General features: G+C 42.1%; 1 long non-coding RNA gene across 1 annotated transcript in view; it reads left to right on the top strand.

The window, feature by feature from the left end:
* The first annotated feature begins 9897 nt into the window (after positions 1–9897).
* Positions 9898–24630, top strand: part of LOC145524080 (uncharacterized) — a 79407-nt gene continuing 64674 nt past the window's right edge. The window contains exon 1 of the long non-coding RNA XR_014067148.1: positions 9898–14546. This is a non-coding gene — a long non-coding RNA (uncharacterized LOC145524080). The remainder of the gene's footprint in view (positions 14547–24630) is intronic.

Below are 24630 nucleotides of genomic sequence, written 5' to 3'. Positions count from 1 at the left end.
AGCCTGGCAGGCTACAGTCCATAGGGTTGCACAGAGTTGGACACAACTAGAAGCTACTTAGCATGCATGCAAGCAAGAATGTCTTTATCTCAGTATCATCATGTTGTTCATCTCCCTCGGGCCTAAAACCTGCATTAAGTGACAGTAAGGGAACTTTATGGGGGTTCGAAGGGGCTGGATCTGGGAAGCTCAGGACTATCTAGAGAGACAGACAAACTTAGCATTTTGGGGGAGGAAGTCCAGCCAAGTGGGGGAGACACAGAGCTTAGAGCTGGAAGGAAAGAAGGAGCTACTGTTTATGGGCCTCCGTAGCTGAAGGCCAAGTGCTGGGCTTCCGGAATCACTTTGCTAGTCAGGAAATAGGTGAAGTGTCCCAAATGAATCTCAACTCTAATTCCTCTTAAGAAGCCTCTGTCTCTTTTCAATGAATGACTGGAGAGACCTCCCAGACCATTCCTGCAACCAATACCTACTGGGTGCCAGGCGGTGAGATTTACAAGTGGGCTAGGCATGCCTACTCTTCTGAGAGGCTCACACTCTAAGGAGCAGATGAAGGGGATGAAGTGAGCAAATAAAAATTGTATAAAGAATCTGCGATGTATTCAAAAGTGGTCAGCAGCCCAAGTTCCGTGAGTCAGAACTATGTTTTGGTTTGTAACACCGGATTCTCAGTGCCTAGAATTAGGCCTGGCATGTTCTCAATAAATATTGATCAAATGAATAAATGAGTGAGTGAATAACTAAGTGTCTGATAGCTTCTGATCTAAAACCATAATGAGGTTCTTCTGAGCTTCAATTTAATACTTTATTCACTGTAATCTGGTGATCTTTAGGTCTATAAGGTCCCCTGGGAAGTTTGTCTTGGCAGATGGATATTAATCAATTGAAGACAGGCAAATGGCACCTACCACTTCCTATGACAACGCTGTCCATCTCATGTGGCTGGTTCCTTGTCCACATGTCGAATCAACAGGAGTCTGACTTGTTGAGTGAACTTGGGCAAGTCACTTAAGCTCAACTTCCGTTTCTTTTCTGTGAAAGAAAGAGAGCACCCCATTCTGGTTCACATTAGTTAGTAAATAATTTCATTCCAAGAAAGAGCTTGACCTTGTCGAGAAGGGAACCAAATGGAAGGCAGGCTTTTTTCCTAAAGCAACTCGATCTTATCAGAGCATTCAGACTCAAAGGTTAGCCTCAGGGAGCTGCTGACATTAGAGGAGTATTTGAATCTGTGAACTTTTGGCTTAAAAGTAAGAGTTCAACTCTCCCCTGATTCTCTCTGGTGTTGCAATGTTGGCCAAAGGTGGCTGCTGTACTGTGCGTACGACCGGAAACCCCAAATTGGGTTTGCATCTCTCTGGCCGAGTGAGGTACCTTCCCCAGCCTCACCTCCATGTTCCATGGGGGTTTGAGGTGTGGAGGAGGAGTTAACGGAGCTTGGTGTCTCTCTGATTGAGGCGAGTCTGTGCACCGCATGCACGAGAGAAAGCCGGGGGTGGGGGTGTCCCAGCCTGCTTCTGTAAATGGGTGCCACTGACAGCCACAGGGCGCTGCAGCCAGAAGGAAAAAATGCTTCTGTAATCAAGAGCTAGAGGTTTCCCCCACCTTCCCTCTGAGAAAGTTTGGAGGCTATTTCTTTTTCAGCAAGTTGCCAAGCTTTTCCCCACATCAGTATTATTTCAATGACTTTTACAAACTTGCCCGCCTGCTTTTTAATAAGCAGGTCTTTGCATTGATGGTACATGTGCAAGGTCTGACCTTTTCATAGGAAAAAACATTCATAACCGAAGCCTATATATAGAAGCTGAAGACGGGAGCAGATAAAGATGTAGGTCATATGACTCTTTGTGTGTGTGAAGCATAATGCAAGAGGGACCCAGCAGACAATTCAAAACTCATGAAATACTGCCACTGGCTTAAGCCTTCCTAATATTTATCAAAGGCTTTCAATAATGACTTTGTTTTCAACTGGGAGCTGTAATGCCACCTTCTATCCTTGAATACAGGACTTTTTTCTCTACAGAGGAACTTTATTTAAAAATGCCTTTCACTCTCTGGTTAACCCTTAACAAGTCTTGTTCAAGGAATGAACAGTGACCATAAACATGTATCTAGTGAACAAATATTTCACATAATATGATTGGTAATCCAAATACCTGATTTGTGTCAGAGGAAGACATTTCCTCAGGCTCATGATTAGCTAAGTGAGCAGAAACCAAATTCCTCAGCATTCAGGACTAACATGATTGAGAGGTTGTTTGCCTTTCCAACAATCTCTCCAGCACCCCTTTTTATACACCTTGTTTCACCAAATCTTCTACTTCTCCATCTTCATGTTCCTTCATCCTTGCCTTTGCTCCCTTTCTTCTCCTTTCTTGGCACCTTCTTTTCTGGACACGTCTGTATGAACAGGTCTGTTCTGACAGCTATGGCTCAAATGCAGTTGCCTCCAGGAATTCTTCCTTATGTCCCTTCCCAAGCTCTCTGTTCTTTTATGACCTGATCAGTACTTGCTGTGGATTATGCTTCCACTGTATCACATTCTTTTAGACTATAAATTCTTTGAGAGCAGGGTAAGAGTCATGTTTGAGGTACTCGGAACCCCCTTAGCATGTGATTCTGAAGTTCATGTACTACAGGTAGTACTCATGAAACATATTCCTGCAAACTGTTTATTGAGTGCATGAATTTGGCACGGTGTGCTAATGGTGATTTGTGGGGTGTTTGTGTAGAGCTGCTGTGCTCAGCATTATCTCATTTGAACATCACGTAAAAATCCACGAAGCTACTGTTAGGGTGTCACCATCCACAGCTGAAAAAACTAAAGCTCAAAGGAGTTTTAAACTCCACCCAACATCACATAGCTGGCAGAATGGTAGATCAGGATTCAAACTCAGATCTGTTTGGCCCAGAGGTTTGCTAACTTGTTCTAGATTACAAGAGTTGATTATTAAATTATCAGGAATTTGACAAAGTGGTTGAAAGCACAATTCTGATTAAAAATTAAATCACCTAAACATATAAATAAATAACATTAAAAACAATGGTAGAAAATACTCAAAACTCAACACTTCCTATTTATTTTATGAAATGTTATTATCATATATGTTCTTGAGGTTGTTAATATTGCTTTTATCCACATGTTAGAATCATTATGTACTGCTGTGCATCTCATTTCCAAATGACACATTCAACAATTTTGCACTGGTAGCTTGAGAGTGGTCTGGGTGGGAACATCTCTACCAAGGATATTGGAAAACACAACAAATGGGACTTGCCTGCCCCTTACCACCCCCATCCCACTTAAAGCCAGTTGTTACACATTTACAAACACAACACTGGTCTGGCCCCAAAGTGAGACAAATGCTTCAGTAAGTAATATGCTTTAGAGCCAATACTCACACAGATTCTTCTGTTTCTAGACTTAATTTACACTCAGTAGGGCCTAACTTTGAACCATCACAGATAAGCTGCTTTCTGATGTTAGAAAATTGACACTTACACGGCTCCTTTGGGCCTCAGAATTGGAATAAAAGTAACTCTTAGTAGTTATTTTTTTGCCTATACCCATATATCCTAAACCACTAACACAGATTTAATTATGCCCTTCATCACATTCTATACCTAGGAACACATGATGAATCTCATAAACTAAAGTGGGAATTCTAAAATATGGATATAAATTAATTTCCCCAAATTTACATGAATATAATAACCTATTGCTTGATCTACATATTCTTAGAAGCTAGATTTCATGTACACAGTTCCCACACTATATATTTTATGTGCAGTTCCCATGAAATGAGATCTGACCTTTGAACCACAGATTGTGGGATGGGTACTAATTCCTTAACTCTAGAGCATGTGTGTTAACGTTGCTGAACCTCAGTTCCCTCATCCGTACAATGAGGAATTTGATTTAGATGTCCTTACAGATCCTTCTGGCTCTAAATTTCTAAACGGCACTACACATTGCTTCTCTTCTCTAGGGCTCAGTTTGTGCATCTGTAACCAACAGGGGGTTGAAATGGGTAGTTCCTAATGCCCTTTTCAGCTCCATCAGCTTGTGGATCCAAGTGAAAAGCCCTGTCTTCCACCTCATGTGGCATGCCTACTTGATACCTTCATGCCTTACTTAACAGTGGGAAAATGCCAGGTCACCTGCCGAACACCCAGAACTCGAGTGTGCCAAGAGAGGACTCAGAGATGGAGCTGCTGCTTTTCTCACTGGGAGCTCTAACTGCCACAGGACCAGGCTGCCACAGCCCTCAAAACAAAGGGAAATGTGTAGGCGGAGGGAGCGCCTCTGTTGTTTTCTTTTAGACGGTCTAGAAGTGAGGGTGAAATATCTGTACAAGGGTTTTGATTTGACACTCCAGCTGGGTCTGCAGTAAGAAGGGTGGGGGTGAGGGAGGCGCAAGACATAAGACGGGTGACACTTTCTGTTGGACTGGGGAGACGGGGGTGATGGTAGAAAGCAAGGGAGAGGGTTATGCAGGAACCACTGGGGTGATGATGCTCAGGGTGAGCAGAGCACTCAGCCAGCATGTCTCAGTCTCTGCCCTTACTTGCTGACCCTGAACCTACAGTTCATTTGTATCTCTATGGAAAATCAAAAACTGTTCATAACCCCTCATCTACATCTCCATCCTCATCCTCCCCCACAAAACCCGTATGCTTTTCAGGTTATAAGCACTTTGACATGTAAAATCTCTTCTGACCCGCAAGAGCTCAACGAAATAGGTATCATTGCTTGGACTCTTCAGAGGAAGAATCGGAGGTTCAGAAAGTGAACTGAAGTTGTTTAAGATCACCTAGGTTGTAGGGCTGAGACTGGAACAGAGTCCATTCTTTGAACTTCAAGTCCATATGTTTCCAGCTCCCAAATGGCTGCAAGGGTTGGAGTAAATGCAAATCCTTGAAGTCAAAACTGCTAGTTGAAACCACATGTCTCCGAGTGGCTGCTTTCCTGAGGACTCCCAGAAGCACACTCAGGAAAGGAGGGGTTGATGCATTCATGAGCTCAGTGAATCCTAGAAGTGGAGGGCACTCTGCACATTCTCTGGCCAGACTCTTCAAATTTCACATGGGGGAAATGCAGCCCTCAGAGACATGTGCATGTTCAAAGTCAGGTAAAGAGCGAGGGACAAGGCTAAGATTTGCCATCTGCTCAGGCATTGCTCTCTTTTGATGGCTTTTTAGCTACCAGCAACATTACAAGATCATGGCTACTCTAAAAGCCTCAAACATCACTGTGAGGTAAACTAACATTTTCTTCCAGCATGGCTATGGGCGGAAGAACCATGGATGGAGGGAGGCCAACATACTCCGATCTCAGCTGTCATTTTGAATTTGATCTCCTCTGTGCCAGAACTCGGATTTATTGCTGGTGAGAATGGTGACTCATGCTCTTTTGATGCCAACCAACTAATTTATCCTGCTGTGGTTTGGTAGGTACAAATGTTTAGTATGTGATCAAAAATAGAGACCCACCCTCTTCCACCATGTAGGCCCTTAAGATCGGTCTTGCCCAAGCCTGAGGACATCCTCGAACTCCAATCAAACTTTTACCTCAAATGTAATCTGTCTTATTCTAGGAATCACTGAAACTTGTAACCCAGTCATGAAGGATAGCAAACTATATCAATAAAAGGGAAGAGGCTCATCTAAGAGTTCCCTGTCTTGAGTGTATCCTCTTTATTATTATTATTATTAAATTGTTTTGGCACCTTTGGCAGCTCATTTCCTCTCTCTGAGCCACATTTTTCCTATCTGCTAAATGAGAGGGTTAGAGTGGGTGACTTTGGGGGATTATCTATTTTAAGGAGCTCCTTCCTTATAAGATCACACTTTTATCAGAGGCATCTCATTACATCTCAGTTTTTCTATATGGTCTTGAGATGCTTTGGGGGTGAGGTTTAACCTCTGTTCTGGATGGGATTCTGCTCTATTTCTAAAAGGATAAGGAAAGCTAATAAGAATGGTATCAATGTAACCTATAAAAAGTTAACTTCAGGATGAGCAATGGAGGTGTAAACAACAAACTTCAGAACTTGACATGACTTAAGCTTTCTCGCTCTCATTACAGTATTTCTTTTAAAACCTACTTTTCAGGCCGGATGGATAGGGCACCCATCATAACCATCCAAGAGGTGAAGATGAATTCAGAGGAAACTTCTACAGGGATAAAAACAAATAACATGTTTTATTTTAATAGTCACAGATTGTTGTCTCAAGATTCAGCTGGCTTTGATCCTGGAGAGCTGTCTGTATCAATTTTTCTAACATGATTGTCCAAACTCAGGTCTGAAACTTTGGTTTCTTCATTCACTTTTTCAACTAGTATCTCCTAAGTGGCTATGCAGTGCCAGGTACTTTTGCCATGGCTGTGGGAGAACAAGAATAATTTTAATACTACCCTGATCATAACAAACTTAGAGTCTTCCCAGAGAAGATTTAACAGGCACACAGATTACTGTAGCTTAAGGCATGGCTTCAATGCCATGAGAAAGCTGGAGGCTGTTGAGAGGAGAGAGATTCCTTCTCACTGAAAGCTCCTCCCACAGGAAGTGGCCTCTCCAGTCTTGATGGTTGTCAGGCAAGATTTTAATTCATTGTTAATAAGCCAGCGATTGGGGAGCCTACTTCTCTGTGATTCTTTTTTTGTTTTTCATCTGTAGAATGTGATAAGAATAGTATCAACCTCATTGACTTGTGAGTAATATGTGATTTCGCGTGTACTAAAGCTCTTAGAAAATTTCCTGGAACATTGTAAGTGCTCAAAACATTCATCATGATTTTTATTCTTAACATCAGAGTAAAATTAACACAAAGTTTCTTGCAGTCTCAAGAGAGAGATCCATGGAGGGAAGACCCACGCTCATAGGCTTCTTTGTGTGTTACAGTGAAACCTACTCAGGTCTTCACAGGTGTCCAGGCTGTGTAGCACAGAAAGGTGCCGTCACTTTCTCCCTCTCCCCTAATCTCGTCTCTCAAACACATCACGCGTGTACACACACACACACACACAAATGCACAACTGTTTCTGTCTGTAGAAGCTGGACTGTTTACCAAAAGCCCCAGATGTAGGAGTGTTTCAAATAATTTTTGGAAACTGAAATGATTTCAGAGATAATAAGCATCAAGACTGTGGGTGTAAAATAAAAACAATAGGTGAGTTCATAGTGAAATCTTTGTGTTGAGGAGAGGTGGGTTTTCCTTTTTGCTATCTTTTTTCCCAAAAGCATCATCATTTATGCGGTTTGAAAGTGATCTTTCCTCTGGAAATTAGACATCGTGATATACAACACTAAGATGTAGCTGATTAATTGTATGAACAACTTAATCTCTTTTGAGTGCAGCTTCATCCTCCTTCAGGCATGGCAGCCTACAAGAATGAATTGCTTTGAGTCATATATTTTACATAAACCAAAGAGGTTACCCCTAAGATGAACTGTCTGGCTTACTCTTCCCCACCCCCACTGCGTCCCACACACCATTGTAGGAAGATATTAGCAGTTTCAAAACTTGAACTTTCTCTCAAGCATTTCTTTACTTGAATCAAGCAGGATTTCTACATTAAAAAAATTATTGTCACAGTGCCATGTATAACGAATGACTATGGGCATGTTGTTCTTTTAGATGTAAAGCTTATGAGACAATATTTCTCATTTACCATCAGTGTGGCAAACACTGGGGAGAGGTACTGCTGTCCTGAGACATTCAGCAGTGTTTTTTGTCTCCCTGGTCACATTGTGAACAGAGACAAGCAGTTGCGAGAGGATGACCAGGATGAGGGATATTGAAGTTCGTTCGTCTAGTTCACCCCGCATCTCTTCTATTTTACAGATGGAGAGATCGAGGGCCAAAAAGAGAAAGTGACTTTCCAAAGGTTGCAGAGGGGTTAGAACCCAGAACTTTTGAATCGCACTCCAGGATTCTAACAATAGAACAGAAGGTTAACAGTAGCCCACAACCACAGTGCTCTCATAAAGTATAATGACATGATACAATAATATCTGACTTGAATGGTTGTTATGGGGGTAAATGAAATAACAGATGTGAAATATTCATGTAAAATCTTAGAGTACTACCTAGGTGATTGATAAAGAGTGCAGAACATCTATACAAGTCAAGGGAGAAATGAGGATTATCTTCTTCCTGCAAGTAAAACAGAAGTAGTCCCAAGGTCATTTTAAATGTGTTTGCCTGATGCCTTCTTTTAGCCTGAAGTTTCCTTCGCATAGTTCAGCATGAGGGAGTTTCATGTCATTCTAGACGAAAGATAATTTGTCTGTCTCTCATATAACTAGCAATCTCTAACCAAGCACAAATGTGGCTAAGGTCAAAAGCAGAAACACTACCCTAAACTTGAAGATGGCATTTGCAGACTTAAGCCTAGAGCAGGAATTCTACACTCAAAGTGGAGGCTCCTCAGTCAAACAGGTAAATAGTACCTTTGGCACCACAAAGACTTCCTCTAGAGTGAGGAAGATGGGAAGAGACAGCAGAAGGTTACTTCACAAGAAGTTGGGCTCGAGAATGGAAGAACATGCTGTTCATGGGACTTTTCTGATAGGGATTTAAGACAAGTTGAGTCACCTGTGAGATTGGCAGCAACACATTGGATGCTTGTGGAAGCACGGTCGGAATTGTTTGGCGCCAGCCACATGAAGAAGTTCCCATGAGACCGAGTGTGGTTTAGAACTTTTGGACAATCTAAAAACTGTTAACATGGAACCAGGTTGCCTCTGAGGAGAGAGCACATGATCCTAGAAGCCATCCTACATGGGCTGTGGAAGGGATGCTGAAAAGAGGCTGCAGATCAGACAAAGCCCCCTGTACTATGCCACCCTCTAAGAGTCTCTCTGAAAGTCTAGAATTCCTTTTTTTCCATAGAAGGAGGATGCTGAAAGAGCCACAGGAGTTAGAACGGCGATCGACAGGATGGAGAATCTTTAAGTGGCCTCACCCTTCTTCTCCCATAAAAAGAGAGTGGTGAGATCCTGCTCTCAGGGGAATGAAAGGGCAGTAACTTCACAAAGCAATCAAAGATGCTGCCTCTAGCCCTATATTCAGGCCACATGTGGAAGTGCTTGCTTTCAGATGGATTGTAGGTTGTTTTTTTTTTTTCCAGCTCAAAGTCTTCTGTGGCTGAAATGATGTGATCCAGATTGTACAGCAGAGTTGCTCTATGCTAGGTGGTACCTGGCTTGGAGGATCGCCTTCCATGGCCTAGCAAATACAGCACTGAGGTGGGGTGCAACAGGAGGTTGTAGTGGTACTGGGGTGTTGTAAGATTTTTCTTGAAATCTGTGATGCTGCTTTAAAAGACCAATGGGATCATCAGAGAATGTCCTGCTGTTTATCACAATGGGATCCATAGCACACTGATTCTATGAGATCCATGTTCTAGGGCCAACTTAGAGGAATGTTGCACATTCCATAGCCCCCCTCCCCATGTAGATTTGCATGTAAATGCTCTGAGAAGGGCCAGAGCAAAGCAACCTGTTTCATTTTGAATAATCCTTCTTTTTTTTCCTAACTTATTTGACCATGGTAACCATTTTTACTTAACACTACACTCATCCTGGGTGCTTATGCTCCATAGCAAATCCTATGGATAACATTTTTGGTTAATTCCATGGATTCAGTAGTCACTGACACAAGGACCCACAGAATGTTAACATTGAAAGCAACACAAGATTCAATGCCTTCTTCTACTTTTTAAATAAAGAAAGCAGAGACTTAGAAGTTTGTATCAAAGTAATGAACAACAGCCATTAATCCTGACCTGTAAGAACCTAAAATTCTAAAATGTCAACAAATGACTGTGTAACATTAGACCATGGATTGTGATGTAATGTTATATTATACATAAGGTTTAATGGGAGTTCCAAGAATACAGGAGTTGGAATGAATAGAACCGGTTTCTAATCTGAGGTATCTGCTTTTTTCACTCTTATGGCATGGGCCCATCACTTTTATTAGCACTGAGTACTCTCTCCTGTCTAAATTGGGGAAGATAAAGTTTGTCTGGCTAATTTAACAAGTTCTGGTGAGAATGAAGATAGAAAAAGGATGTGAAAGTGGTTTATAAATTGAAAGGTACTATGTAAATGGTAGAGATCCTTTCTCCCCTTACAGGTTGATATGTCAGTTGACATTGGGAGGCATTGCCATTGTGTACATTTTCCATCGCTTCCCTGTTTCTTGAAGTCTGCTTACATCTCTCCATACACTCTATCTTTTAACTGCTTTCCCAGGTTAGTGAGATGACCTCTGTGTGGAAGCTCTTAGCAAAGTCACAAAGTTAGTTGCCCCCCTGGAATGAGACACGGAACCTAGGACCTTAGCTCACACCCAGTCAAGCTGACTTGCAAGGGAAAGCAGAAAGCTATGGGCAGGGACAAACCCTCATAAACACCTGTGAAGGACACAAAGGCCTCTAAATTCTGCGTTGTCAGGACTGAACAAAAGAAAAGGAAGAAACCAACAACATTAGTACCAAGAGAAAAGAGAGTGACAGAGACAGAAAGACTCGGTTCATGAAGCCTGGCTATCTTATCTCTGGAATGTTATTGATAATCTGAGTGTAGTGTGAGATCTTAAGTGAAATGAATTGGTGGTTTCAGTTCCGGATATGGTATGCAAAGAAAAAAAAATTACTCTTTGAAATTCAGAGCTTCCTCGTCTGGGCTTCAGGAAGCCACACGCCTGAAGCTGAGTGTGGAAACTGACTCATTTCTAGCCCTTTGAGATTAGTCTTTCCAGCTCCCAGACTGTGGGCAGGATCTGAGGCCTATTGGGTCCAGCCAAGCCTGGAGAAGGAGATCAGAAAGAAAAGTGTTGGATACACACCTCTTTTTGGGTGTTCAGCCTCCCAGAAGGTTCTAGACGCAGTGGCCCTTCTGGACAAACTACTCCCAAAGCTTTTCAACTTGCAGTTGGTAGTGGGTGGGTGGCCTGAAGTGGGAGGAATCAAAAATTCAAAAGCAGTAACTACCTAATTTTTAAGGAGACATTAAAGCAGGTTGTCTGGCTGACCCACTTGGTGGACCAACGTGACCATGAGGTTATGAATGTAAAGGATATTATATGTTTCCATACCAACCAGCCCTCAGAAGTAATGAGTCATTCTCCATGACTGTCCCACTGGTATTCCATGTGCCATTCAGGGACAGGGGAGACCCAGAGGTATTTAAAATAACCTCTACAGAAGAGAAAAGCATGTTAAAAATCACATTTTCCCATTTTTTCTTTACACCTCAAACATGATTGCACATGATGTGTCAGTTAAACTGAAGCATGGAACCGCAGGCATGACAGGAGGGAACTCAGATTTTCTAGAAGAGTCACTCCAAGCTTGACCCTTTAGACCTTAAATCAGTGGTTTCCAGGCTGCCTGCAGACCATCTCAGTGAGAGAAATAGCCACTAGGATGACCTTTTATTTCAATCTGACCGATGCATTAAAAAAAACGGAACAATGTGTTTGAAGATAATGTGAAGAATGCTGGTTTAAATGAGAAGCTAGTGAGAGACAAGATGATACTGGGGAATGGGGACCAACAAAAGACCTGGCTAAGGGTCAGAGGATCAGAGTTTACTAACTCCATGACTTCTGGTAATCCACTTGATCTCTTTAAACCTCACTTTTTCATCTATAAAGGGAGAACACTAATTTAAAAAGACAGCACGCATGTGAAGGCATTTCCCTTATAAATGGTAAAGACTGTGCAAAGGTTCATAGTTATTACTATATATAAGCTTTTAAACATTAATGATGAATCTGTGTTAGAAGTGAAAATTTTAGACTTCATCATAGAATAAGCATTCATCTTCTAAATTTCCTCATCTGGAAAGCACTCATGAAACACATTAACCCATATTATTGATTTATTTGCATGGCACTTCCAAAAAATATCCAAAATAGCTCATAAGATATAGAGGTAACAACCTCATTAAAACACACATAAAAGATTAAGACCTGGCCAGGAAAGAAGAGGACAGTGAGGAGGAAGAGAACTCAGAATTATAATGACTTTACTGAAGCATAGGGTGTGATTTTTGAGCCTCCCAGCAGCTTAGACAAAAGGGGGAACTTTGCAGTATTATACAGTACTTTTCATCCAGTAAAGGAAGAATAGTTATGTATGGATTAGGAAGGGGGACCAAACCCTTCTTGGCCCTAAATTCCACAAGAAATGCTTTATTTAAGCGATTTGAAGAAATAAAACGAGCAGGATCTTCAAAAGCACACAGCAAAGATACCGTTCCAGTCTAACCACTAAGAGATATTTCCCTTTGTGAATCAGTGCTTGCCTTCCCAGAACAAACAAACAGCAAGATGATTAATAGAAGAGGCAGGCTGCCTTTAAAAAATAGGGCAGTGAAAATCAGAATGTTTGCCCCTGGCAGGGGCTTGCCACTAACCCAGGTACTCACAGAGGCAGTCACCATTCATTAGGGAAGTCCAATCAGCAAGGCAATCTACAAGGTGCCTTGCACAAGGTCACCTGGTGTCTCTGAAACTGACTCTGCATTCTGAGTTCCTTAATATGATTTTTTAGGTCACAGTGTTCTAGGCAAAGCTCCCTATTGATGTACATCTCTCATGCAAGATTTAGATCACCTCTTTTTGGACAGAGCTCCATGGAAACACCGCCCATGATTTCTGAAGTGGAGACTGATTGAATCCCAGTAATGCCCAGCTGGAGTGGACAGTGAGTCTGCAGCTGACCCATTGCTGGACAGTTGGCAAGCCTGAGACTCCCAGAATATAGTCCTTAGAGGCCACTATTGTTTTGATGCCACAGTAAATTCCTGTTTACCTAAGGTGGCTAGGCAATGGAATGTTCTTGGCAATGGAAAATTCTGGTTCATGTTGTTGCCATCTACATCATTTACTGATTCTTGGTCTACAAATAGTAAATTAAAACACACTTTGCTAAACACTAAAATCATACACTGGTATGATTTAAGCTTTCTTTGATAATTCATAAGATATTTTAAGATCTATTAGCATTCAATGTTATCATTCATTATTACCATTAAGATCATAACCTGATTTTCTGGGATCCTGGGTGCAAATGCAGAAGGTGTGGGAATCTGGGCTGCTTCTGTCCCAACTCCCCACCAGGCCATCGGAATTGCTGTTGTGGTTTAGTTGAGTCATTTCATCCTGAATATTAGTTTGTTGGTAGGTGAAATAATAAGCATATCAGCACAGTATCTGGTATAAGTTATTGTTCTACCAATTCTTTTTTCCTCATGAACATCAGGATAAAAAAGAATCTGATTCATTGAATTGGCCAGTTTAGCATCTGAACAAATTCAATTCATATTTCATTAGTTCTGGCAGGGACCACAAATATAACATTCTTAATTCCCTGGATTCTCATAAAAGAAAACTGAGGTGCCAAGAGGAAGCATGGCTCTGCCATAGTCTTTTGGCTGTTAAGGGTTAGACTTGACGTAGAACCCACACATCCTGGGGCTAAAGTCAGGGCTATTCCTATCAGCCTGACTCCTACAATACGCAGAGTTTCTGCACAGCAGGAAATTGAGATGGAGGAGAAATGCCCTCTTTCTGAAGGGAGTCTGGGCACCCACCATTATCAATAGGGTTTGAAGGTCCTCAATGTCCTCTCTGTATAAAAGCCTGGCCCTGGCTCTCTGACAGTTCACAGGGCAAAGGACCAATGAAGTCCCCAGCATCCAGTCAAAATGAAAACTTTTCGAAAATAGCCAAGAACCATACAAGCCCCCACATCAGCAAGAGTGACCTTATTTAAAAGCCACCGGACGAGTTTAAACTCCTAGCATCTTTCTTTGCACTGCCTGTTTTACAGCTTGATTCATTCCTATTTCTGCCCCTTGGGTACTTTCAAAAGTAAGTTTGCACTCACTTAACTTCCAAATTAATTTATGGTAAAGTCCCTCCCTGTGTAGGAAGGGGGAAGAAGGAAATGAATGATTTCAATGTTGATTGCATTTTTGAAAGGTAGGACTCAATCCCTTTAAACTGAGCTGCTCTTGGGGTTTAGAAGTGTTTTCTTTTCCATGGTTTCAAATACTGGCTTGTCTCTTTTCCGCTTGCCAATCTCTGTGTGCTCTCTCCTGCCTTTGATCCTGGGCCTGGAAATCGGCTGTTTGCACATGAGCGACCAGCAGGCTGAGATCTCTGTTGCCGTCCAGAGTGAAGGAGGAAATGTCACAGGAGACCAGTCCTAGGATCTGAGAGCCCCAATCCCTGCTGTTACAGTGGTCAGGAGAGTATTTTTGACATCTGGCCTTCTATATCCCATCTTTTTAGCTCTAGAAGACTTATTCCCAGAGCTGTGTGTGTGTGTGTGTACATCCTGATACTCCCTGTTAAAGTGTTGTGTTGATGATAAATAGTAATTGATTACATAATCTCCCAGGAAGGGATTACAGAGGTTGTGTCGGGAAGAGCAAGGCTCTCCATACTGTCCCACTCAGGATCCTCTGTGGCACCCTCTGCCTCCAGGATGCATTCTAGACCTTGGGAACTGACACTCAAAGGTAGGAACAGGACCTGTCAAAACTGGCACTGGGTAAATAGTGTTTATGCATGTGTCTAAGACATGGCTGTCTCCTCTGCCCCCTTCTTCCAGCATAGTGAAGCCCCCTCTTCCTTCTCTTAGACACCTCTGCTGTAGCCAAGCACACTGCCCACCTTCCTCCACTGCCCTGACTCCGACCCCTCCGTGCCTTGTTTGAGCACCCTTCCTGACGGACATGGTTGATTGATGCCCTTTCTGTCTGTTTACTTACATCTCCTCCTTTGAAGTATACCTTCCTTCCTTTGCTAACCTTCATCCATATGAACTTCCTTTTCTCTCTGCTTCCCAAAGAACTTACCTTTCTCATCTTAAGTACACCACTGGTCTCCCTCACTCAAGTATAAACTTCTTGAAGGCAGGACCCATTTCATCCCTCTCTGCCTTCTCCAGTGATCCTGGCCAAGGGCTAAGCATGTGGCTGCCACCCAAACAGGCTCTCTGGCTTGAACTGAATCTCTGGTCCCCTTCTCTTCTAGCCTGATAGGGAGGGTAATATGTGTCCTCACTCTTTTATCCTGCATCAGAAGCTCAGTTAGGAATTATTTCTATCCTTATCTCTGACCTAAATCTACTCAGGTCTGCCCTGACAATGGCACCTACAGAGATGGGGTAAGCAAAAATAGCCCCCAGATCTGAGTAACTTAGCGGCCCATGATCACTTCTCTAGGCCCTTGCTCAGCCCTGGAAATTTACAGGCATGTTGAGCTGTGCTATTGCTGAGCTAGCTCGAAACCTGTTCTGCTTGAGGCTTCTTCGCCTCAGCAGGTATGTCAAGGTGTGATGAGTGCTGCCAACTGGGACAAGAGGGCACCCAGCCCATGCCCAGGCTTTATTTATTCCATTGCAGCAGGGCTCCATGGGCTTTATGATCCTTAATCATGAACCTGGGAGCCCTTTGTGTTCTCTCAAGCAGTCAAGCCAAGAAGGCTTTCTGATTTCATTGACAATAACCAGGCGTGATTTATGAACTCTCAGAATCTGGAACATCAGAGCTGGATGTAACCTTTAGAATCTCCCAGTCTGATTCTTCATTTTACAGATGACAAACCAGATCAGAATTGTCTTGCTTTTAAAATGAGGAGGTGGGGGGGATAGCCTGTATTCATTCATTTAGTAATCCCTTCATCCACCAACCCACCCTTCCATCCAATGATCTATCTACAAACCCGTTTGCTAAGTAGCCACTAGTACTAGGTGCCCAGACCTACTAGGTTCTGGATAGAAAAGTATAACTAAGACATGGTCCCTGCTTGCCATACACACACACACACACACACACACACACCCATATAAACACACAAATAATTACAAACCTATTTGATATATTATAATACAACTGTGAACAAAATGTGTTATGAGCACATGGAAGACAGTGACTAATTGGCTCTGAATGGAAGAATGAGAGAAGACTTTTAAGAAGAGACATTCAAACAAAACCTTAAAGGAAGGGGAAGAGTTCCATAAAGAAGAAGGGAGGAAAGAGATCACACAGTGAGAGCAGTCTGTGCCAGTGCCCACCTCAAAGGAATGGGCAGTGTGCCAGGAGGACAGCGAGCATCCCAGGGCTCTGGGAGAGCTGTGTGGGGGTTGGGGGTGGGGGGTAGGATGGACTGGGCCTGTGGAGAAACTCATGCGGAACCTAGGGTGGAGATCTCAGTAGCTGTGCCTACTATTGGAACTTGATTTTAGACATTTTACTAAGACCTCTTTGGCCACAGTAAAAAGAGACAGAGACTTTTGCTGAGGGAACAATTGTAATGGCCCTAGAATAATGAAGGCAGATGGTGAGATTTCAAACATAAATTAGATCGTGTCACCTCCTTGTTTACGATCCTCTATACTCCACTGTAGTTGTTGAGTCTGTCAGTCAGTGCAACTCTTTTGCGACCCCATGGACTGTAGCCCGCCAGGCTCCTCTGTCCATGGTATAGTATTTCCCAGGCAAGAATGCTAGAGTGGGTTGAAATTTCCTTCTCCAGAGGATCTTCCCAACCCAGGGATCAAACCCACATCTCTTGTGTCTCCTACATTGACAGGCAGATTCTTTATCACTGAGCCCCTAGGGAAGTTCTCTATACTCCGTGTGCTGTGTGCTGTGCTTAGTCGCTCAGTTGTGTCTGACTCTTTGCAACCCCTAGGGACTCCTCTTTCCTTTGAGATTCTCCAGGCAAGAATATTGGAGTGTGTTGCCATGTCCTCCTCCAGGGGATCTTCCCAACCCAGGGATCAAACCCAGGTGTCCCACATTGCAGGTGCATTCTTTACCATCTGAACCACCAGTGAAGCCCAAGAATACTGGAGTGGGTAGCCTATCCCTTTGCCAGAGGATCTTCCTGACCCAGGAATTGAACCGAGGTCTCCTGCGTTGCAGGTGGATTCTTTACCAGCTGAGCTACCCGGGAAGCCCCTTCTAAACTCCATACCTGTCTGCTAACCTGTCTTCATCACAAATTCTTGTGTTTTTTTTTTTATAGTACTTACTACTGTATTAAATCATCTTACTTGATTGTTTGCATGTGAATTGTCTGCCTCCAATCTCCTAAAATAATAGCACCACCAGATCCAGAGCTATGCGTGTCTTACCTCTATGTCTCCAGGCTTAGTACAGCACCTGGGACATAACAGGTACCCACAAAGTGTTTACAGAGTGATTAATGAGACCTTGACCTCGGGAAATGGTAATGAAGACAGAGAGGAGATGGCCTTTAAAGACAGAAAAACAGATCTCCCTTTGCAGAATCATTATGTACTTAATGAGTGAATGCTAGGTTGTATTCATCAGGTAGAGGATGAAGTTATGCTCTTACCTGACTGACATTAATACCCACATCTGAGAATTTTTATGACAGGCAACCCTAACTTTCCTCTTGCCCTCTTCGCTCCATGTGTTTCTACAACTTATCAGCCTCTGGAATGTAACCATCTAGGGATCCTCTCCTTGGGCTTCTGTTCTAGACCAGGCTCAGCCTCTAAACTTGTGGTATAGACTAGCTACTTTTCTCAGTATTTCAGTTTCTTTAACTATAAACAAGAGTGCTAGACCAGCACTTGTAATGTTTTTTAAATTATATGCAATGATTCTCAAGTTTCCTTAGTTTGGGCAAGAGTTCCTCTCTGTATTCTTTTTTTTTTTTTTTTTTGAAATAAGAACAAAATCTCATAAAACAAAATATCTCTTTTATATTCCTCTGCTGTCCCTTTCCATTTCTAGCCATAAGTATTTTTACAGTCATAATCAGAGTGCATGTACAATTTTGCGTTACACTCTTATCCTTGAACATTATTTGTTATATGCCTTTCATGTTGTCACAAAGTCCTCCCATTTATCATTTTAATGGCTACATAATTTTCCATGGAGTTAATATATCATAAATTATTTAAACATTCCCCAACTGTGGGGAATTTGAGTTCTTTCCAGGTTTTGATATTATAAAGGACTTTGAACATACAGTTTTTCTTTTCTTTTGGGGAATTATTTTTCTTAGGATAAATCCCTCAGAGTGGGATTATTAGATGAGTTTTATGGCTCTTGAAAAGTATTGCCAAATGGCTCTCCAAAAGGATTGTTTCAATTTGGAGTCAATTTGTGTTCCATGCACGAGTGTGCCAGTTTCACAGAAACCTTGCCAGCATGTTTTTAAAAATCAATTTCCTTTATTTTTTCAAGTTGAACTTGTATGAAATGGGGCTTCCAATACAGCTTGATTGTTGCTGTATTGGAACTATTGTCAGTCAGACTAAAGTTATAATATAGTGCTTGGCAATAGAAGCATTCAATAACCAGTATTGTTATAGAAAGAGGGATCTTAGGAGAGCCATGCTTGCTTGTCCTACCTGAAACTCAATTTTTTTTCTATCATGGTCTCCAGTTAAGCTCACTACAGATACATACTCCTTACCTTCGAGGTTTCCTCCAACCGAAGTGCCACCAAATATCCTATTCCAAGGTGGCCAAGGCTCCTTAGACTTAGAAGTCATGGGTCAAGCTCCATCCCTTGCTGATTTTCTCTTCCCTTCAATTTTCTGCCAGGAGATAGTCCTCACTAGAGATGGGACGCTGACTTCTTTCCCCTGAAAAATGCTGTTTCTAGTGATCTGAAGTCATTCTCCATAGCTTCTTTTTTCATCTTTCCCAAGATAGCCCATTGACTATTGGAAGATGGTAAATTAGTTCCTCAGTGGTACTTTCTTCTTCAAGTTGGATATTTTGTTTTAAATCTATCCCTTATCCCATTCAGATTTTCATAGTCCTATTTGCTCTTCTCTGAGTTCCAGTTTGTAAAGTTTTCCCTTTAAGTGTTGGGAATTTTAATTAATTAAAATTTACTGAGCACCTTCTGAGTGACAAGCAAGATATGAAGATGAAGAAGCCCCAGTTTCTGGCCTCAGTATGCTCAGAGTCCAGTGGATCAGAGAGGAATCCAGCTGTCTAAGATTTTGGTCTTAGAGAACTCTAAGGCAGCATTGAAACTCTTAGAAAGACATCCCAAAGTCTGAACTTCTGAGTTTCTGACCATGAGAAGAGTTCTAGGAAGAATAGGAGATGACCACTGACCAAACAGAGCTGATTCAGGGCCACATCAAGGATGGAAGCTAACACACCGGGGCAGATGCATGATTGAAGCTACTGGCTACTTAAGGAGTTGGTAAAAGTTTAAGAAAAGCTAGTTTCTTAGGGAGGAAGAAAGGAAGCCTACCATTAACCAACAAGAAGAGGACTGGAGAAAAGTCTAATTCTGGTCTTCTATTGTTGGGTGACCTGATCTATGTCACTCAACTTCTCTGGAAGTCAGTTTCTTCATGTATAGTAATGAGTAGAATTGGATTATTTATTTTATCTGTAGATGTCTCTTCCAACTCTGATAATTTATGATCCACAGAACAGCAAATCCTAACTTGTCTGATCCTTTCAATGACTCCTCGAATCCTCCTTCACCCATTCCAGAAAAGCACAGAAAATGAGATGACCTCTTTGGTTACCAGACAGATGTTGGCAAGCCACTTGGGATTCCTTGGCCTCTGTAGCTACTGTGGTGATCATGCCCAGTTGCAGCTAAAATCTGTTGCTGGCAAGATTTGTACCCTGTTTGCTGAGCCTGGACTCTAGCTGCTGCCTCTTACTTCCTCTCATTAAGGCAAAGCACCATCTTATATTGTTTTGTTTTCCCTGCATGTTTTGAGTTTGCTGCTTCCCAGCTCTTGTTATTAGAACAGACGTAATTAATAACTCCTGGCACATGGAGCAGCCAGATTGGACAATCTGCCTTTTGCTTTCTTGAACTGTCTTCTTCTGAACAATCTGCAAGCCTGAATTTATAGCCTGGACCCCATACAGTGGATTGTTTTGTAATCCCCAGAAAGAATCAGGAACTCACCACATTACCAGCTTGAAAAAATAAAATTTTCTTTGTAGTTCATAGTGGAAGTTTTATTCAGTTAAGAACTGAAAGTAACATGTGGTCTCATCCTTTCTTAAACCTCTCCTGAAAATATGATTCTGTGGACTTCTTTGGTCAGCATTCTAGAATTTTCCTTTTGGGATCATCAGGAGTTGGTTCCTAAGGTCTAATCCACTCAATTTCTGTGGCAGCCCAGACCCATTTCCTTTAAAGAAAGTGTTAGTCTCTCAGCTGTGTCTGACTCTGAGATCCCATGGACTGTAGCCTGCCAAACTCCTCTGTTTACGGAATTCTCTAGGTGAGAATACTAGAGTGGGTAGCCATTCCCTTTTCCGGGGGATCTTCCTGACCCAGGGATAGAACCCAGGTCTCCTGCATTGCAGGCAGATTCTCTACCATCTGAGCCACCAGGGAGTCCCATTTCTTTAGTAGAGATTAAAAACAGAGTAGTCATTCTATTTTACTTTTTATTGTGATTGGAAAAAAATTATTAAATACTTTATCAGAGTCCTCTATTTGCCATCACAGTTCATTGGCCTTTTCCACTTCAGGAAACATTCCAAAACATCCAGGCATATCCAATCCTGTCATTGGACTTTGGTTAATTTGTCCACATTTGTTTAAATTAATAGAACCTAAATTGGACAGATGCAATCATTTAATAATATTCATTGAGCTACTATTTTATCTTGGTGGTGTGGAAGACACAAATTTGAAGAAAATAAGATTTCTGCTCCCCAGTAGCTTACAGTTTATAATCATAGTAATTATAATGCAGGGCTGAGCTATACTGACTTACAGCAGTGGCATAAATTTGTCTGCTCCGTATCTCCTGGGGAGCTTATGAAACTATTGAGGACTGTATCCCAGCCACAAAGAAGTTCTGATTTAACTCATTCTGGAGTATATCCCAGGCCTTAAGAGTTTAAAAAAATTCTCAGATTCTAATGTGCAAGCCACTTTGGGGGCCACTAGTATATTTGAAGGACTGAGATACATATACACATTTTAACAGAGAAATTGAGAAAGTCTTTACAGGATAGTTTAGTACAAATTCATATTGGGGATTCAATTTATCAGTGAAGATCAACTTGCTGTGTTGTAGGTGATGCAGACTAGAACTTGAACCTCAGCTCTGTCTCTTTGTGGCTGTGTGTCCCTGGGTGAGTTACCCTTTCTGAGGGACAGTCATGTGCATCCTACATGAAGGAATGTAGGGTGCATGAAGGAAATACTGGGAGGGAAAGTGGTAGGTGGGGGATGTAAGCTTTCCTTAGGAGGGGATTTGTAGGAGGGCAGGCCCAGAGGAGACACAAAGAAAGTGGTGAATGGGACACATTATAGAGAAGACACTTTTCTTATTGCCTAAAACATCTCTCCTCCCCATCCAATCCACCCACCCAAATCAAAGCCAGTTCAGTTGAGTTCTTGTTATTCTCTCCAACAGAATTTTATACCAACAGAACACTAATCTATGGCTAAAGCTTCAGACCAGAGCCATGTCTGAGCAACTAATTCTCATGAACAGAATATATATGTAGCTCCTTCATCAGCTGCTTCCCATCTCTCTCTCTTCCTATCACTAAGACTCTGGCATTCTCATTGAAAACAAACACAATAAGAAAAAGAAATTGTATCAAATATATAACAGAACAGGCTTCCCAGGTGACCCAGTGGTAAAGAATCTGCCTGCCAAGGCAGGAGACACATGAGACATAGGTTTGATACCTGAGTCAGGAAGTAAGAGTAGGGAATGGCAACTTTCTCCAGTATTCTTGTTTGGAGAATTCCATGGGCAGAGGAGCCTGGCAGACTATGGTCCTTCGGGTTGCAAAGGGTCAGACACGACTGACTATGCATGCATACACATGGACAGAATTAGAAATTGAGACTGAAGAAAAGGCTGAGAACAAAATACTTCTACTCTGAATAAATCCAGATCTGCCCAAGTTAGCATTAATTGTTTTTCATGGTTCCATTGTAAGATTTATTTGAGTAACAAGTGGTTATTACACTGAGAATGTTGGTTCCTAAGTTCTGTCTTGAGGCCCATGATAGGGTTAACAGGAAACAAACCTATCTCTACAAGCTAAGAAATAGTTTTGTTAGAGCAGACTGATGAATTCCAATAAGAATGTCACATAAGTTGCAAATGCGTGGAGGAGAAAGCTGTAGACATTTTGTAGAACAGAATCAAGTCATAAAATATAGGGGTTAGAAAGGCCTTTGGAATTCCTTTCATCCATCCTTCAATATGTGCAAATGAGGAGATAGGGGCTCAGAGTGGTAATGTGATTTGTACAGGATCATACAGCGAAATAACTGCTGGGGAACTGAGGGAAGTGAGGAGCTGTCTCCTGGTGCTCATTTGCCATAAGATAAACAATCTTTTTGGTTTTTCAACCAGGAAGAACTGGTCTTTTCTGGAATTACAGCTTACCTTACAACCACTGAAACTTGTCATATCCCTATATTGTGACCACAGGATTTTGTGCCATTTTGTAAATCAACCTGATTTCTTGAGTTCAGTTTGTTACTCCAGCACCATTACTTTGTCCAATTTCCTTTTTTTTTTTTGCCATTTTTAAAAAATGTTAATTTTACTTTGGTATAGGGCTTCCCATGTAGCTCAGTGGGTAAAGAATCTGCCTGCAATGTGGGAGACCTGGGTTTGATTCCTAGATCGGGAAGATCCCCTGGAGAGGAAAATGGCAACCCACTCCAGTATTCTTGCCTGGAGAATCTCATGGACAGAGGAGCCTGGCAGTCTACAGTCCATGGGGTTGCAAGAGTTGGACACGACTTAGCACTATCTTTCTTTCTTTACTTTGATATATTAGAAGCATGAGTGCAAATTGTCTTAATTCCTTTGTAGAGTAAAAAGATAAATGATGTATATACTATTATTATCTTTGTCTTATATGAGGAAACTGAGTCTCATAGAATTGAAGAAATTGCGGCTTCCCTAGCTCGTTAGTAAAGAATCTGGCTGCCAGTTTGGGAGACACAGGTTCAACCCCTGGTCCAGGAAGATCCCACATGTTGCAGAGCAACTAAGCCCGTGCATCACAACTATTGAAGCCCACACAGCCTAGAGCCTGTGTTCCACAACAAGAGAAGCCACAGCAATAAGAAGCCTGCACATAGCAACTAGAAAGTAGCCCTACTCGCTGCAGCTATAGAAAAAGCCTGCGCTGCAACAAAGACCTAGCACAGCCAAAAATAGATAAATAATATTTAAAAAAAAGAATTGAAGACATTGCTTGAATCTCATAACTGGCAAGTGGGAGGGATGAGGTTAAATCCAGGTCTGACTGATCCCATCCCTCATGCTCCTTCCCAACCCTGGGTGACTCTGGAGATATTTATTGCCCGGGAGTGGGAAAGCTGCCCAAAGTCTGCTGAATGGCCCGAGTGTGCTGCTTTCCCACAGTGCTTTGCTGCTTTATTCTTTGGAAGTGCCTAATTATTTCACTCAGCGAGACCTCAAATCTTACTCCAAACAACTTGCTTCCAAAGAATTGGCTATTTTCCCTGTTTTAAATGTTGGGGAGAGAAACTCAACTAGCTATTTTTCTTTTTTACCCCAGGACTTTACGAAAACAAAAATAATCATATTACGATGTCAAAAATAAATTTTAAATGTGCAAATGTGGGAGAAAGACACCTCCTGTCTGGGAGAATCCAAAGGAATTTAAAGAGACTCCCGTGTGTTCTTTGTGTGAAATGCAGTGGCCACAGTTCAGATTAAGATGTTAACACGACATTAATAAGAATGAGCTGGGGGATAAACACAGGATTGTGAAATAGGTTCCTAAAGTCATGTAAGTGAGAAGCACAGTATGTGATCGGGACTCTGTACTGTCCTGTCCCTGTTATCAGAGTTGACCCCACAGAGACAGATTCCTCCCTGCTATTGCTGCTACTGAGTCAACTGCAGTACCTTATCAGCTCCCGGCTCTGAGCCAGAATTTTCAGCTGAGCAGAGGCACTAGTTTGTGCCCTTAAGAGCTCCAGGACGGTTGATGAATTTGGTGACAATGAGCAAAAGTTATGCCCGAGAAACTATTAGAATTCATCTTACTAGGCAGGTTAAGTTTCAGGGCTGAATGAAGTGATGCTGGACGATGGTAAAGTCTTACAGTGGACGACGTGGTAAAGTCAATGTGAACGACCCGTCAAGTCTTACAGTGATAGAGTTTGCAGAAACCTCAAAGATAATAGTCTATACCTTCATTTTATATAAGAAGTTTCCAGGGAGGCTAAGAGAGGAAGACTTGACCCAGGGCCATTGCAGTTAATTCATTGTCATAATTATGGCTGCTTGTTAGGTAACAGATTCTGTGCCACACATTTGACACATTCAGCTTCTTATCCAATTCATGACACTGTGATGAGGTAGTTGTCATCCCCATTTGGAGATGAGAAAGTTGTTTGCCTGAGATCACACAGCTAGTAAGCTATAGAGGAGAGATTTGAATACCAGTATGACTGACTGTGGGGCTTCCCTGGTGGCTCAGTGGTAAAGAATCCGCCTGCCAGTGCAGGAGCCTAGGAGATGCAAGTTCGATCCCTGGGTTGGGAAGATCCCCTGGAGGAGAGCATGGCAACCCACTCCAGTATTCTTGCCTGGAGAATCCCATG

Source organism: Giraffa tippelskirchi, chromosome 2, assembly GCF_054371585.1.
Source record: "Giraffa tippelskirchi isolate mGirTip1 chromosome 2, T2T-mGirTip1v1.2.pri, whole genome shotgun sequence".
Lineage (NCBI taxonomy): Eukaryota > Metazoa > Chordata > Mammalia > Artiodactyla > Giraffidae > Giraffa > Giraffa tippelskirchi.
Note: the sequence above shows the minus strand (reverse complement) of the source record. Positions and strands in the feature narration are given on the sequence as shown.